The following is a 12,374-nucleotide window of genomic DNA, read 5'->3' as shown; positions in this document are numbered from 1 at the left end:
TCCAATAGGACCTTAGACCAACAAGAGATCCAGGATGTAAGCTTTCGAGAGTCAAAGCCCCCTTCTGTGTCTGACCGAACGCTTACGCCCTGAAATTCTTGTTGGTCTCCAAGGTGCTGTGGACTCAACTATAACTGTGTCACTCACTGTGATCAAATAACTGATTTGATTCCTCATACCTGCTTTTCATTTAATAGTTGGGAGGCCATTTATATACACCTACAATTAGCACCTTAGTCATCAAAGGTATTTTGCTCACATCTCTTTCATCATGAAGTCAAACTATCACTCCCCACTGGGGAGATGAATATACTCCCAACTGCATCTGGAGCAAACGGATTTCCTCACAGGGGAGATGTGCAAGTTCCCTTGTAGCAAATTACAAGCAGCAGTGGAAAGCAGAAAGACAGATATGCTTGTCACTGCCTTTTTAAACCGGTGAAGAGGCCCTCACTGGCCTGTTAGGATCCAACAGCATCAGCCAGGAGGTGTGCCTAACACACCCTGAACTTCCTTCTACAGGTAAACAGAGTTTTGTCATCTCAGGATAAAATTCCTGTGATAACCTCCACACCTTGATTGCATAATCAAGCATTTTAGTGGCTCATCTGAGGCGGACCTCAGATGGAGCTCCTAGCATGGGCACTCCGATTCATAATGACTCTGCTATCATAATTGGGAGGTCCACACACACCCATTTTGTCAACAGCGACATGTACCAATGGTGCCTCTACAACTGCATTCATAAACAATCAAAAAGCCTCACCTGAGAGAAAGCTTGTCTTGCCACCGTCTGTGTGTCTTGTGCTACCGTTGCAGCATCTTACAACAGGGCTTAGAGTCACTTACTTCAAAACATAACATTCATGTCTCAGTCAGCAGTTTACCTAATAGGCTCCTTGCCAAACATACTCCACACAGCCTTAGCTGCTAGGCAACTCTGGAAAACTCAGCTAATGCCATTAAAGCAATGAACAAAGGCCAGGAAGGGCTGCACCAAAACCTGCACAACATCGGTTATTGAAGATTCACATGGTTCGCACAACTGCAGTTCCACAGAGGCCACTGCCGTGACAGCAGACTCCAGAAGGGCTTCATGTCTGAATCACTGCAATAATTTCACATATTTCTCTATACACAGTAGGTGAAAGGGTTGCATCCCTCTGCTCTCATGTCCAGTTTTTAAAACAACTATGTTTACCCATAAAAGTATGCTAACAACCTTTCCAAATGATCAAATGCGTGTGTCACACACTCAGCCTCATTTGTTATATATTTGTCACAAGGAACCCATATGCATTCCTTAAGACAGCATTTCATGATATTCCAGAATTCCAAATTATTGCTACAAAGAAGTATTCTGTGAGGCAGACTGTCATCACCCTAGGCCAGGTATCAAAAAAAGTTACCCATCTGCCAATTGAATAATAATAAGGTAAAGGTAAAGGTTTCCCTTGCTCAAAAGCCAGTCAAATCTGACTTCTAGGGATGCGGTGCTCATATCCATTTCCAAGCCAAAGAGCCAGCACTGTCTGAAGACGTTTCTGTGGTCATGTGGCTGGTATGACTAGACGCCGAGGAGAACAGAATGCTGTTACCTTCCCACCGAAGCAGTACCTATTTACTTGCAATTTCTTGCTTTCGAACGGTTAGGTTGGCACTAAGCCACTACGGCCCCTGAATAATAATAGCTCTCCATTATTTCAGGCCAGGGGGCAGAGCTACACAAAGGTAATTTCTGAAATTTCAGTTCCAATTAGGCACAGCCATTATGATAAATATTTGGATGGGGACCACCAAGGAAGTCCAGGGTCGCTACACAGAGGCAGGCAATGGCAAACCATGTCTGAACGACTCTAGCCTTGAAAACCCTATGGGGCTGTCATCAGTTGGTTGCAATTTGATGGCCCTTTCCACCACCACCATAATGATAAAAGACCATCAGGCTTCCCATCACTGTAGGGAAGACCAGATAAAAGAGTTTTTGCTTTTTTCTTCTTCTGAGGATGCACCCTTTTTGTTGAGGTCCCCATTGTCTTGTGCACCCTGATGTATTTAATATCTTTTGCTAATACAGCTTACTGTCATCAACACATTTTTTTTAGTAATGCAGCCAGAGGTACAGCTCACACATGAACATTCACGTCTTTGCTCTTTAGCCTTCGGAATACATCTCGAGAGGATTTCTCTGTGTATCCTTTCTAAAGAGCAACATAAATTTGCTCCATAAATCCTAGGGATGGAAGGCAAGGCCCAGTTTCAAACAGGACATTGCACATGCTGCATACTGCTACAGACTGAAAAAAAGACACGTGGAAAGGGAAAATAACCTTGGATTCACACCCTCCTGCCACTTCCTGCTGATAAGGACAATTCCTGGCACTGGTTGGTCCAACATCAGTTGGAAAGCATCCCTGATACAGCACAGCAGTTAAGTATCTGCACATACTAGGACTGCCTATCAAATCTGCAGATACTATGAAACTATGCTGTCTGTTTCATATTCCACCATGGGGCTGGGAAATTCTGAAACAAAACAGTCCCCGCTGTCTTTTATGGAACTGATCTTCTGGAATAAAGGGCATTATTTTGATATATTTGCAATGCATTGATCAGACCTAGAAAAAAATGTTCAATTTCTCAAACTTTAAAAAGTATTGAATTGAAAACCATACCCTGGATATTGAAAATTTGTATTTTACAACATCAAATGAGCCTCTAACAATCACACGTAACTGAATGACTCAGCATCTAGAGTCTCTTCCTCTCCCCCCCCCACACACACACTTGTAGTAGCTTGGAATGAATGGTTACCTAAGTCACATGTTTTCTGCTAATTAGTCACCTCACATACATGTTTTTTCCTTCCCTCCTGCCAACAAGAGAGAATGGACAGACACCTCAATAAGATGTGTTTGCACAGCTGCTTTCATGGCTTTTATGGGCTCAAGACGAATCTAGATTTCTAGCACTGGCAGGCCCAGTCACTGATGGGGCTCCTGTATCATTATGACATGATGTCATATGACTTTAACGGTGCTTTTGAACCACTTGTGCACTGTGTGTACATACATGAGAACATTGCCTGTAACATTTTTAAACGCCTTACGTTCTCTTTAAGGATGCACAAAATTCAGAGCCTTATTTTAAAAGCATTTATGAAAACTCCCTAAAGAAGTGTTCACACCAGGAGTATCTCATGCTATTTCTGCTGGCTTTCACTTGAGGAAGGGTCACTGCTTAAAAGTTCATAGAACAACCTTCCTGTACGCACTGCACTTCCTGATTGCTCCAAAGGCACAAGGGTTTTGTACATTTGGTGAAAACCACCTTATTATGGGACTCTTTCTGGTCATTGTGAAGGTGAAAGAATAGGATGATCAGGCCATCTGAAAAATCAGGTGCAGCTTCTTTGGCCACTGCAGCCCAATTCCACAGAAAGCCACACCTGATGGCACTTCACATCTGCACAATTCTTAAAAATGTAGAATTGAAACTCATGGGCAACTGATTCAGAGAAGACACCAGAATTTCTTCACACAACACACATCATCAGTGTATGGAACTCACTGCCACAAGACGTGGTGATGCCTACCAGCTTAGGAGACCTTTAAAAGGGCTTTAAAGTAGAATTACTAAACAGAACCTCTATAGTCAGGAGGAGTATATCTATGAATATCAGTTCTGAGGGCAACAACAGGAGAGGGCTGCTGCCTTCATGCTTGCAGGCTTCCTGGAAACATTTGGCTGGCCATTGTGGGAAACAATACACTGGATGAACTAGAACAGTGGTGGCGAACCTATGGCACAGGTGCCAGAGGTGGCACTCAGAGCCCTCTCTGTGGGCATGTGTGCCATCGCCCCAGCCAGGCCCAGACCATCATTAAAGTGTCGAATTCTCCGCCAAATAATTTTAAGTAAATGAAAGCATTTGGGATTGCTTTCCTTACTTTGTTTGGATCATCTTAAGTTAATGTATGAGTTGTTTTTTCTAAAGTAAAACCTCCATATTCAGGTTAAATTGCCGTGTTGGCACTTCGCGATAAATAAGTGGGGTTTGGGTGGCAGTTGGTCTCTAAAAGGTTCACCATCACTGAAATAGAACATGGACCTTTATCTGATCCAGCAAGACGACTCATATGTCCTTTGAAGCTTTCTCAGACTCTACACCAAAAACCCCACACATGTATAAGATATTATTTTTATAATATATATTTGAAATATAACAGAGCCATTGAGGCGTAGTGGTTAGAGTGCCAAACTAGGATCCGGGAGACTCAGGTTCGAATCACATCCCCACTCCTCCACAGAAGCTTGCTGGATGACCTTAGGCCAGTCACACACACCTTCAGCCTAGCATAACTCACAGGGTTGCTGTGACTATAAAATGGAGAACAGGAAACAATGTAAGCTTGCTTTGGGTTCCATTGGAGACAAAGACATGGTACAAATGAAGTAAGTAAATATGAAATTTAAAAGGCCCCAGATATCAACATCCAGACCTAACAATCCCTAAACTTGCACTTAGATACTTCTAGTTTATAGCACAGATCCAAGTTAATGTAACTTCTAATTCAAGGAGAAAGCTCTGCTTGAATTCATATCTAAGGAAGAAAGGCTACAGAGAAAGGACAGACTGCTCCCATTATTTACAAGATCTGCTTGCCAGTCACCCGTAATAGTATATCTAGCAACTGTAAACAGAGAGAAGACCGAGAAAAAGCAGGCAGGGACCTGCACAGCCCCACTCAGAGCCCCCCCCCCTTTGCTGGAGATGGAGGGCAGCCATGCACGAAGCCAAACAAATATCATACAGGAAATTAACAGCGTGAAGAGGAATGTCCACACATCTGCCATCTGTTCCATTTTCTATCTTGAACCATGAAGAAAATTACCAGGACCCAAAATGATAAAGCAACTTTTTAAAAAAAAGTCCTTAAAATCACTTCAAACAATTAAGGGGGAAACAAGGTAGTTGTCTGCAGAATGTCGAGGATTACACAACACAAACACTTCTGCCATCACCTGAGCTGCTATGGTTTATTCAGTAAACGGGCTTTAAGATTAGGAATTCCATCTCTGCACTAGCCTTCCCTTCTGTGCCTTCAACAGCATCCTAAGGAAGCAGAAACTAAACAGGTAGCGCTTTCCCTTCATCATATCCATCACAGGAAAATTTCATCACCTTAAGTTCTGCCTGCTGGGCTGCTGTTAAAGGCACAGAGCCAGGGAAAAAAGCAGCCTCAACTATCCGTGAAAATCTCTCTTGACTCATTGCTGTACACGCTGTTTTCCCATTGTAAGAATTTGACAGGTAATATGATTCAATAACAAAGATGTAAAATTCTGTTGTAGAACAGGACAGCCAGCAGCTGCAGACTCACTAGCTATTGTGACAACTGAGAAACTATATTAAATAATGTTCTGTGTTTTAACAAACAATAAGGTACAATCTCACTTATACACACTCACTGACACACACACACCTGCACCTTCTCCCTATTCAAGGTTTGAGTTTCTTTGTAACTCTTAAGTCTTGATCCTGGCAATGCTTCCTTTAATAGTGATATGGCAACTGTATTTTTAAATTTATATAGTTATACCTCACTTTACTACCCAACTGGAATCTAAATCAACTTGTATCCTCTCTCCACCTCCTCTTTATTCTCACAACAATCATCGAGGTTAGGGTGATAGTGACTGGCCCTAGGCCACCCAGTTCGCTTCCCTGATAAACTGGGGGTTCAAACCTGTGTCTCCACGATCCTAGCCCAACACTAAGCACTACACCAGAGGTATCAAACTCATTTGTTACAAGGGCCGGATCCGACATGTCACTCTGTCAGGCTGGGCCATGTGCACCATAAAACCTAATGCCATGTACCAGAGATATACACTGTATAATGGACAGCAGCTGGTAAGCTCCGAGTTGGTGTATCTTCACTGCAATGCCCCATGGGCTGGGAGGCGGGTGCAAAGGAAAACCCATATGAGAGGACTGGAGAGCCAGCAGTGCAGCACTGGGCAGTTGCTTCCATGCTGCTGCAGACAAGTAGATAAATAGGTACCACTTCGTTCCGTGCGCCTTGGTGTTTAGTCATGCCGGCTACATGACCACGGAAACGTCTTCGGACAGCGCTGGCTCTTTGGCTTGGAAACGGAGATGAGCACCGCATCCCTAGAGTCGGATTCGACTGGCTTTCGAGCAAGGGAACCTTTACCACCAAGGCTAATATAAAGCTGGAATGCCTAAAACTAAGACCTGTCTGCTGAATACTAATTATAACATCTCTGGTTGATAGCAGAAGTGTTTATGTTGTGTAAGCCCATATTAGTTATGCAGAATCTCAGGAGATGCAACTTGTTTCATCACAGTATTGCAGACGTGAGAAAAGTTGCAGCTGCTCAGATTCTTTTCTTAGGGTTGCCAACTTCTTCACCGACTCTGCTCCTACACCTATGTGTCTGCCTGAATGAAACAAAAATGAAACCTGCCAGTGATGCTTTTACAACCACTTTGTCTATGACAAGCAAAGCTTTATTGGCTTAAACGTCTTCGTGCCAGGCTGCTCTTCACGACACAAGAGCAGGGCGGAGGGGGGGGGGGGGGGACACTCCACTTTTCTTCTTTAAAGGCAGAGGCGTTCAGTCCATCCTCAACTCCGAACTAGCAGCCGGCCTCCAAGACTGACGTGTGACGTCACCGCCCTTGCACTCTGGGTGCTGAATTTCAACCCCGACTACAAAACAGCGCCGCGGGCCGGTTGGGTAACGCGACCGGCATTTCTTTCCGCCCACTTTTAATGGCACGCACGTGGGAGCGCCCCGAGACTCCAATCAACGACAACAATAACAACAACTAATTAAAGCTAATGAGGATCCTTTGCACGCTTGTCACCAGGAACTTCCGTCCTGCGGCAGGCGAGTACCACTCTTTTGGATTCTCTGGCTCGTGTTCTAAACGTGAGGACGACGACGGTTTCATAAACAAGACTAAACACACCCCCGCCGGGTGCAAAAAAACGAAGGACAGCTAACCCCGGCGCAACCCCGCTTGACCCGGCAGTTCCCCAGCTCAGCCTCCCAGCTTTCTGTCGTAACAGTTACATAAGATCCCCTCGTCCACTCCCCTCTAATCGCCGAGCAGCAGTGCTGAGACGGAGTGGGGGGGAGGCGAAAGCCCCCCCTCCAAAACGCACCCCTCCACCGTGGGGGGGGTATTCACAAGGGCAGCGACGCTCCTCTTTCTCCCCAACCCGCACAGTTGCATTGCCGCCTGGTTGCTGGTTCCGGAGAGCTCCTTAGGCTTCAAGGCAATGCACCTCTTTCTTTCTTTCCTTCCTAGGATCAATTAACGTTCTTCGGGTAAAATTTAAATCGGGATCCAGCATTTCTCCTATTCCAGCCCCCAAAATTATTCAACATTAATTGTTCAACATTAACTCGAATCACGCTGTTGCAAGCAAACAAAAAATGTCCTGCGCACAACTCTCCCTCAGCCCCGCTCTTTCTGCCGATCGGCGTTTTCCCTACCCCTTGTCAATTAACCCCACGGTGCCCCCCCCCCTCCGGTCAAATTCTGCTGACTGCCTCCCCGGCGGCGATGCGCGCTGTCTGGGCTCCTCTTGCCCTCTTTCACCTGCTTCGCTTAGAAGCTCCTACGCGCCTTTAAGGTTAAACGGGGTTTCGCTCGTCTAGTGCTCTCCCGGCCTTTCTCTCACCTCTTCACCCACAAAACTGGAGTTGCTCCTCTCGGCAGAAAAGACCCACCACCAGCTCCAAGCATTGTCTTGAGACAGTGCCGTTCACCCTGCGCCACCTGTAATCGAGTGTCCCCGATCTTTCCGTACTTACCCTCCCGTGAAGGTCAGACCACTTAGAGAAAAACCACCAAAGCCACTTGGTAAACTTGGTTCACCTTCGGTGACCTTTCTTTGCCTCGCCTTTTCCCGTTGCGCTGTCTCTTGTCGCCAGATAGTCCACTTGTCACACTTACTCCTCTGTCCGTTGCCTGGGGCTCTTCTATTTCCCCAGCCCCCCCGGACGCTACGGACAGCTCTGCCTCCCCCTCATTTACCGTCACCTTCTCCCTCTTCAACTTCCTAGGTGTACCCAAAAGAGGGCAGCACTCAACTGTTTCAAGCCACACCCCTTCTCTTTTGCCTATTTAGTCTGCTGGGAAATGTAGTTCCAAGAACCTCCTCGCTCTCTATTTAGTCGTGCTTCGGAGCAGAGCAGGTTGGAAGCTGTTTCAGGAACGCGCAGTGAGTGTCGATATTTACTGGGCGCTGCAGTTTTTGTTGTTGCTCTGCTTTTGCCACATTTTTGCCCTGGTTTTTATTTTTTCCTTTCTAATCCTGTTTTAAATATTATAGCATCCACTACGGGTTGTCAGCTTTCAGCTGGGTCCTGATGTCCAGATAAAAGAGATCTGTTGAAAAATGACATTGTGCGCTGTAGCGGTCCGCAAACCCCACCCTCCCCAGGCTCTACCCCCCAGATCTCCAGTTGGCAACGTTAAGTAGTGTATTTTTTCTTAACCCCTTACTGAATGTCAATCAAAGCACATTGCTTGCCTTTTTGAAAAAGGGGGGGGGGGTCTCATTTTTTTCTCTTCTGTTCCCTGAAAGTCACAATAACTTCTCCCCTTTTTCTGTTTCCTTCTCTCCTCCTCACCTACCAGCCAACCTACCCAGTCTTCAGCTTTCTCTCCTTCTCTCCCCCTGGCAGTCTCTACCTGAGAAAACTGGCCCAGATGTGTGGTGCCAGCCACTAGGGTGGACCAAGTTGTGCAGTGGGCATCCTGCAGGGATTTGTGTGGGAGCCTCAGTTTCCTGGTATCTCTTGTCCCCATTTGGCAGATTCGGATGCAATTTCCTATACCCCTTGTCAAGTAGTCCTGAGAAGGACTGTTTGATTGATTGATTTATTTATTTATTTATTCCATGGGTGTAGTGTAGCCAGGAGATCCTACTATTGTCTGGCAGCCAAAAGTTCTAACTCTTTAGTGTTATCCAGGGTGCACCACAAGAAGGTGACTGACTGGACCAAAATTTTAGATATTAGCGGGGATTGTCCAGTTGGTCTGTATAGCCATTGTAACAACTTGGGTTACATATTTTATATTATTATATTCTTTTTGTGTGTAACTCTGCCATAGGATAAAGAAATCTGTCCCTGTGCTATTTATTTTTGCCCTCCTCCCGGCAACTTCCATATCATCACTTTTCCTTGCTTTCTTCTCTCCTTCCCACTAATCAACCTACCATTTAACTGCCTTCTGTCTTTAGGTTATTAGTTATATGCTTCATTTATACCCAGACTTTCTCCCCTGTGGGGCCCCAAAGCAGCTTATATCATTCTGCTCACCACCATTTTATCCACACAACAACCCTGTGAGGCAGGTTGGGCTGAGAATGTGTAACTATCCCAAGGGCACCCTTGAGCTTCCATGGCAGAGCGGGATTTGATCCAGGGTCCCCCAGATCCTAGTCTGAACTCTAACCGCTACACCATCCTGGCTTTCATGGGGTGCCTGCTGTTGAACAGTAGCAGTTGAACAGTTAGTCATGCAAGTCAGGTTGCTGCTGGGCCTTGCCCCAATGAACCTTCCTTTAAAGGCTGAAACAGCCCTGAAAAGGGCCCTGCCTTTTAGTGACAGAAACCAAAGTTTGAAGGCTGGCAGTACTATCTGGGTTACTTGGCAACAAATAGCCACATCTCAGAGGGCATCCATTTCATAAAACTACGTAAAAACCTAAGAAGAGCCCTGCTGTATCAGACCAGTGGTCCATCTAGTCCAGCATTCTATCTCACACACTGGGCAACCAGTTCCTCTGGAGGTCCAACATTAGGGCATAGAGGCCAAGCCCTTCCCCAATGTTACCTCCTGGTTCTGGGATTTAGTGCCTCTGAATGTGGAGGTTCCACTCAGTCACCATGGCTAGTAGCCACTGATAGACCTATTGTCCATGAATCTATGTAATCCCCCTTTTAAAGCTGTCAGTTCCTGTGGCCATCACTACATCCTCTAGCAGCAAATCCCACATTTTAATCTTCGTCATTAAAATTCTACAGGCTCTGCTTCTATTATTTTGGGGGGTTTTCACCCCATGTATATACATATATATACATATATATATCTTTTCCCCAGGTTCTTTTCCAAACCTGGGTTTTTTTCAGGTCCATATAAAAATCTATCTTGTCTGTCCATGGCTCCAATCTCTGGATTGAAGTATCCATAGATTTGCCATGTTGAAAAATAGATGTATTGATACTTTTGAATATATTTGATGCAAAGATTCCTTTTAAAAATCACTATATTACCAGCCCCACACCCCCAGAAAGAGTTGCTAATGTGAAAGTCCCAAAAGCATGGTTTATGAGATTAAAAACTAACAAAAACCTTACATTTAAAGTATGAGATGTAAATGGAGTGAATGGGTAGGAAATAGCCAAAGTAGGGTAGCCAGTTTGCGGTAATGCTTATTCCTAGTCTCAAAATTCTAAAAGTGTCCACAGGGAAGCCTGGCCTAGAAATTACTGTTTAGAACGGTTAAGTTTGAATGCACACTGGGTAGAAACATAAGAGCAGCCTAGCTGGATCGGTCCATTCCTCCATCTGGTCCAGCATCCTGTTTCACACAGCAGCCAACCAGTTGCCATGGAGGGCCAACAAACAGGGCATAGAGGTTGAGGCCCTCCCCTTCTGATGTCTGGCAGCACTGACATTCAGAGGCAACTTCAAGGGAAGGCCTTGGCCTCTATGCCCTGTTTGTTGGCCCTCCATGGCAACTGGTTGGCTGCTGTGTGAAACAGGGTGTTGGATGAATTTAAAGTTGAAAACCTGAGAATGTAAACCATTCAAAGAAGAACCATCCCTATTAATTTTATCTTTAAAAAAGCTTATTTTAATATTGGAGTAGGATGAGGTTACCAAATGCACCTATGCAAGCATTTATGAGCAGAATACACAGAATGCTTAACTATGGAATAGCCATTACTAACTGGCTTTAAAAAGGAATGGTGAAATCATGGAGGAGATGCGAAAAGAAAACATGGGAAGGTGGATGACACATTTTCCCCATTTTCACATTTATCTGAAGAAGTGAGCAGTGACTCACGAAAGCACATTCCCTGCCACATTTTTTGTTAGTCTTTAAAGTGCTGCTGGACTATTGACATTTTCCCCCTGTATGTGAGAAATAAACACAAAAAAGGTAGGAAGGTGATTACTGTGTCCATGTGTGAATTACCACAATACTATGCCCCAACTGTCAAAGTCATATTACTATAGAAAGTGTTATTTCTAACTACAGTGTGAAATAAAGACAAAAGAAGACTTGTGGCACTTTAAAGACTAACAGATTTATTGTGGTGTATGTAATCCAGGTGTTGGAACCAAGGTCAACTTCAAAGTCAAGGGTCTGTTTTCTTAATTCTCCGCCTTCTACATAAACACCCTGGTTAAAGCAAAACAACTGTATTTATTGTAACAGAAGGAAATACATTTGCACCATTGGAAATGGTACTCCCCCCTCCAAACCTCCTCTCCTTCCCAAACCAAATGTCCAGAGTCTGAAGATGAGTGATAGCCTATCAAGTCAAGCCTTAGTTCATTAAGACTGCAGCTCTCAGCAAATGTCCTGGATTCTAAAAGTACTGTCTTTGGCAAAACTTGTTTTAGGAGATGATAGTTTCTGCAGTCTGATAGTCAATGAGCTGGAAGTGCTGTTTTCTTGCAGAATGTAGCACAACCAGGGGTGACTACCACAGTTTCTTGGAACCAAGCCCCCAACCTGAAGTGAAGTTCTGAGGGCCAGCCTCCTCCCTGGAAATTATTTCAGCCAGCAGAGGGTAGAAGGGAACACATTAGAAGAAATCATCTTTGATTCAAAGAGACAGTTTGGGGTCCAACCTTCTCCCCCAAAAGTTATATCAGCAAACAGAGGCTAGGAGAAAGGGCCCACACCAGAAGAAATCAGCTTAGCAGTGTGGAAGGAGCATCTGAGAGGTAAGGTCCTGAATGAGAATCTACTTGCTTTTTTCAGAGCTCCTACCTACTGCTTCTTCAGCTGAGGCTTTTCAGCAATGACACAGTCACTTGGAGTTGACACAAGGGTTTCGAAAGAGCTTCCTCTCCCTGCCTTCTTTTTCCCCTCCCAATTCAGGAATGACCAGCCTCATGCTCCTTAACCCACCAAGGTTATAATGAACAAACTAGCAGTATACACTACACTTCTTCCAACGTGCAAATCAAATACTCCACCCAACAGCCTGAACTCCCAGAGCTCTACATATAAATTGCCATGGGCCAGAGCCCACTTCATCAGATCCATGAACTATATGGAGGGGGAAAGCCTGGTGAACAGGGT

At 44.9% G+C, this 12,374-nt stretch overlaps 1 protein-coding gene across 1 annotated transcript in view; it reads right to left on the bottom strand.

The window, feature by feature from the left end:
- Positions 1-8,023, bottom strand: part of TFEB (transcription factor EB) — an 84,144-nt gene extending 76,121 nt beyond the window's left edge. The window contains exon 1 of the mRNA XM_015407604.1: positions 7,855-8,023. The gene's annotated coding sequence lies outside the window, so the exon portion shown is untranslated. The remainder of the gene's footprint in view (positions 1-7,854) is intronic.
- Between the last annotated feature and the right edge of the window lie 4,351 nt (positions 8,024-12,374).

The sequence above is a fragment of the Gekko japonicus genome, unplaced genomic scaffold (genome assembly GCF_001447785.1).
Source record: "Gekko japonicus isolate JY-2015 unplaced genomic scaffold, Gekko_japonicus_V1.1 scaffold1348, whole genome shotgun sequence".
Taxonomy (NCBI): domain Eukaryota; kingdom Metazoa; phylum Chordata; class Lepidosauria; order Squamata; family Gekkonidae; genus Gekko; species Gekko japonicus.
This window is presented reverse-complemented; position numbering and strand designations above follow the sequence as displayed.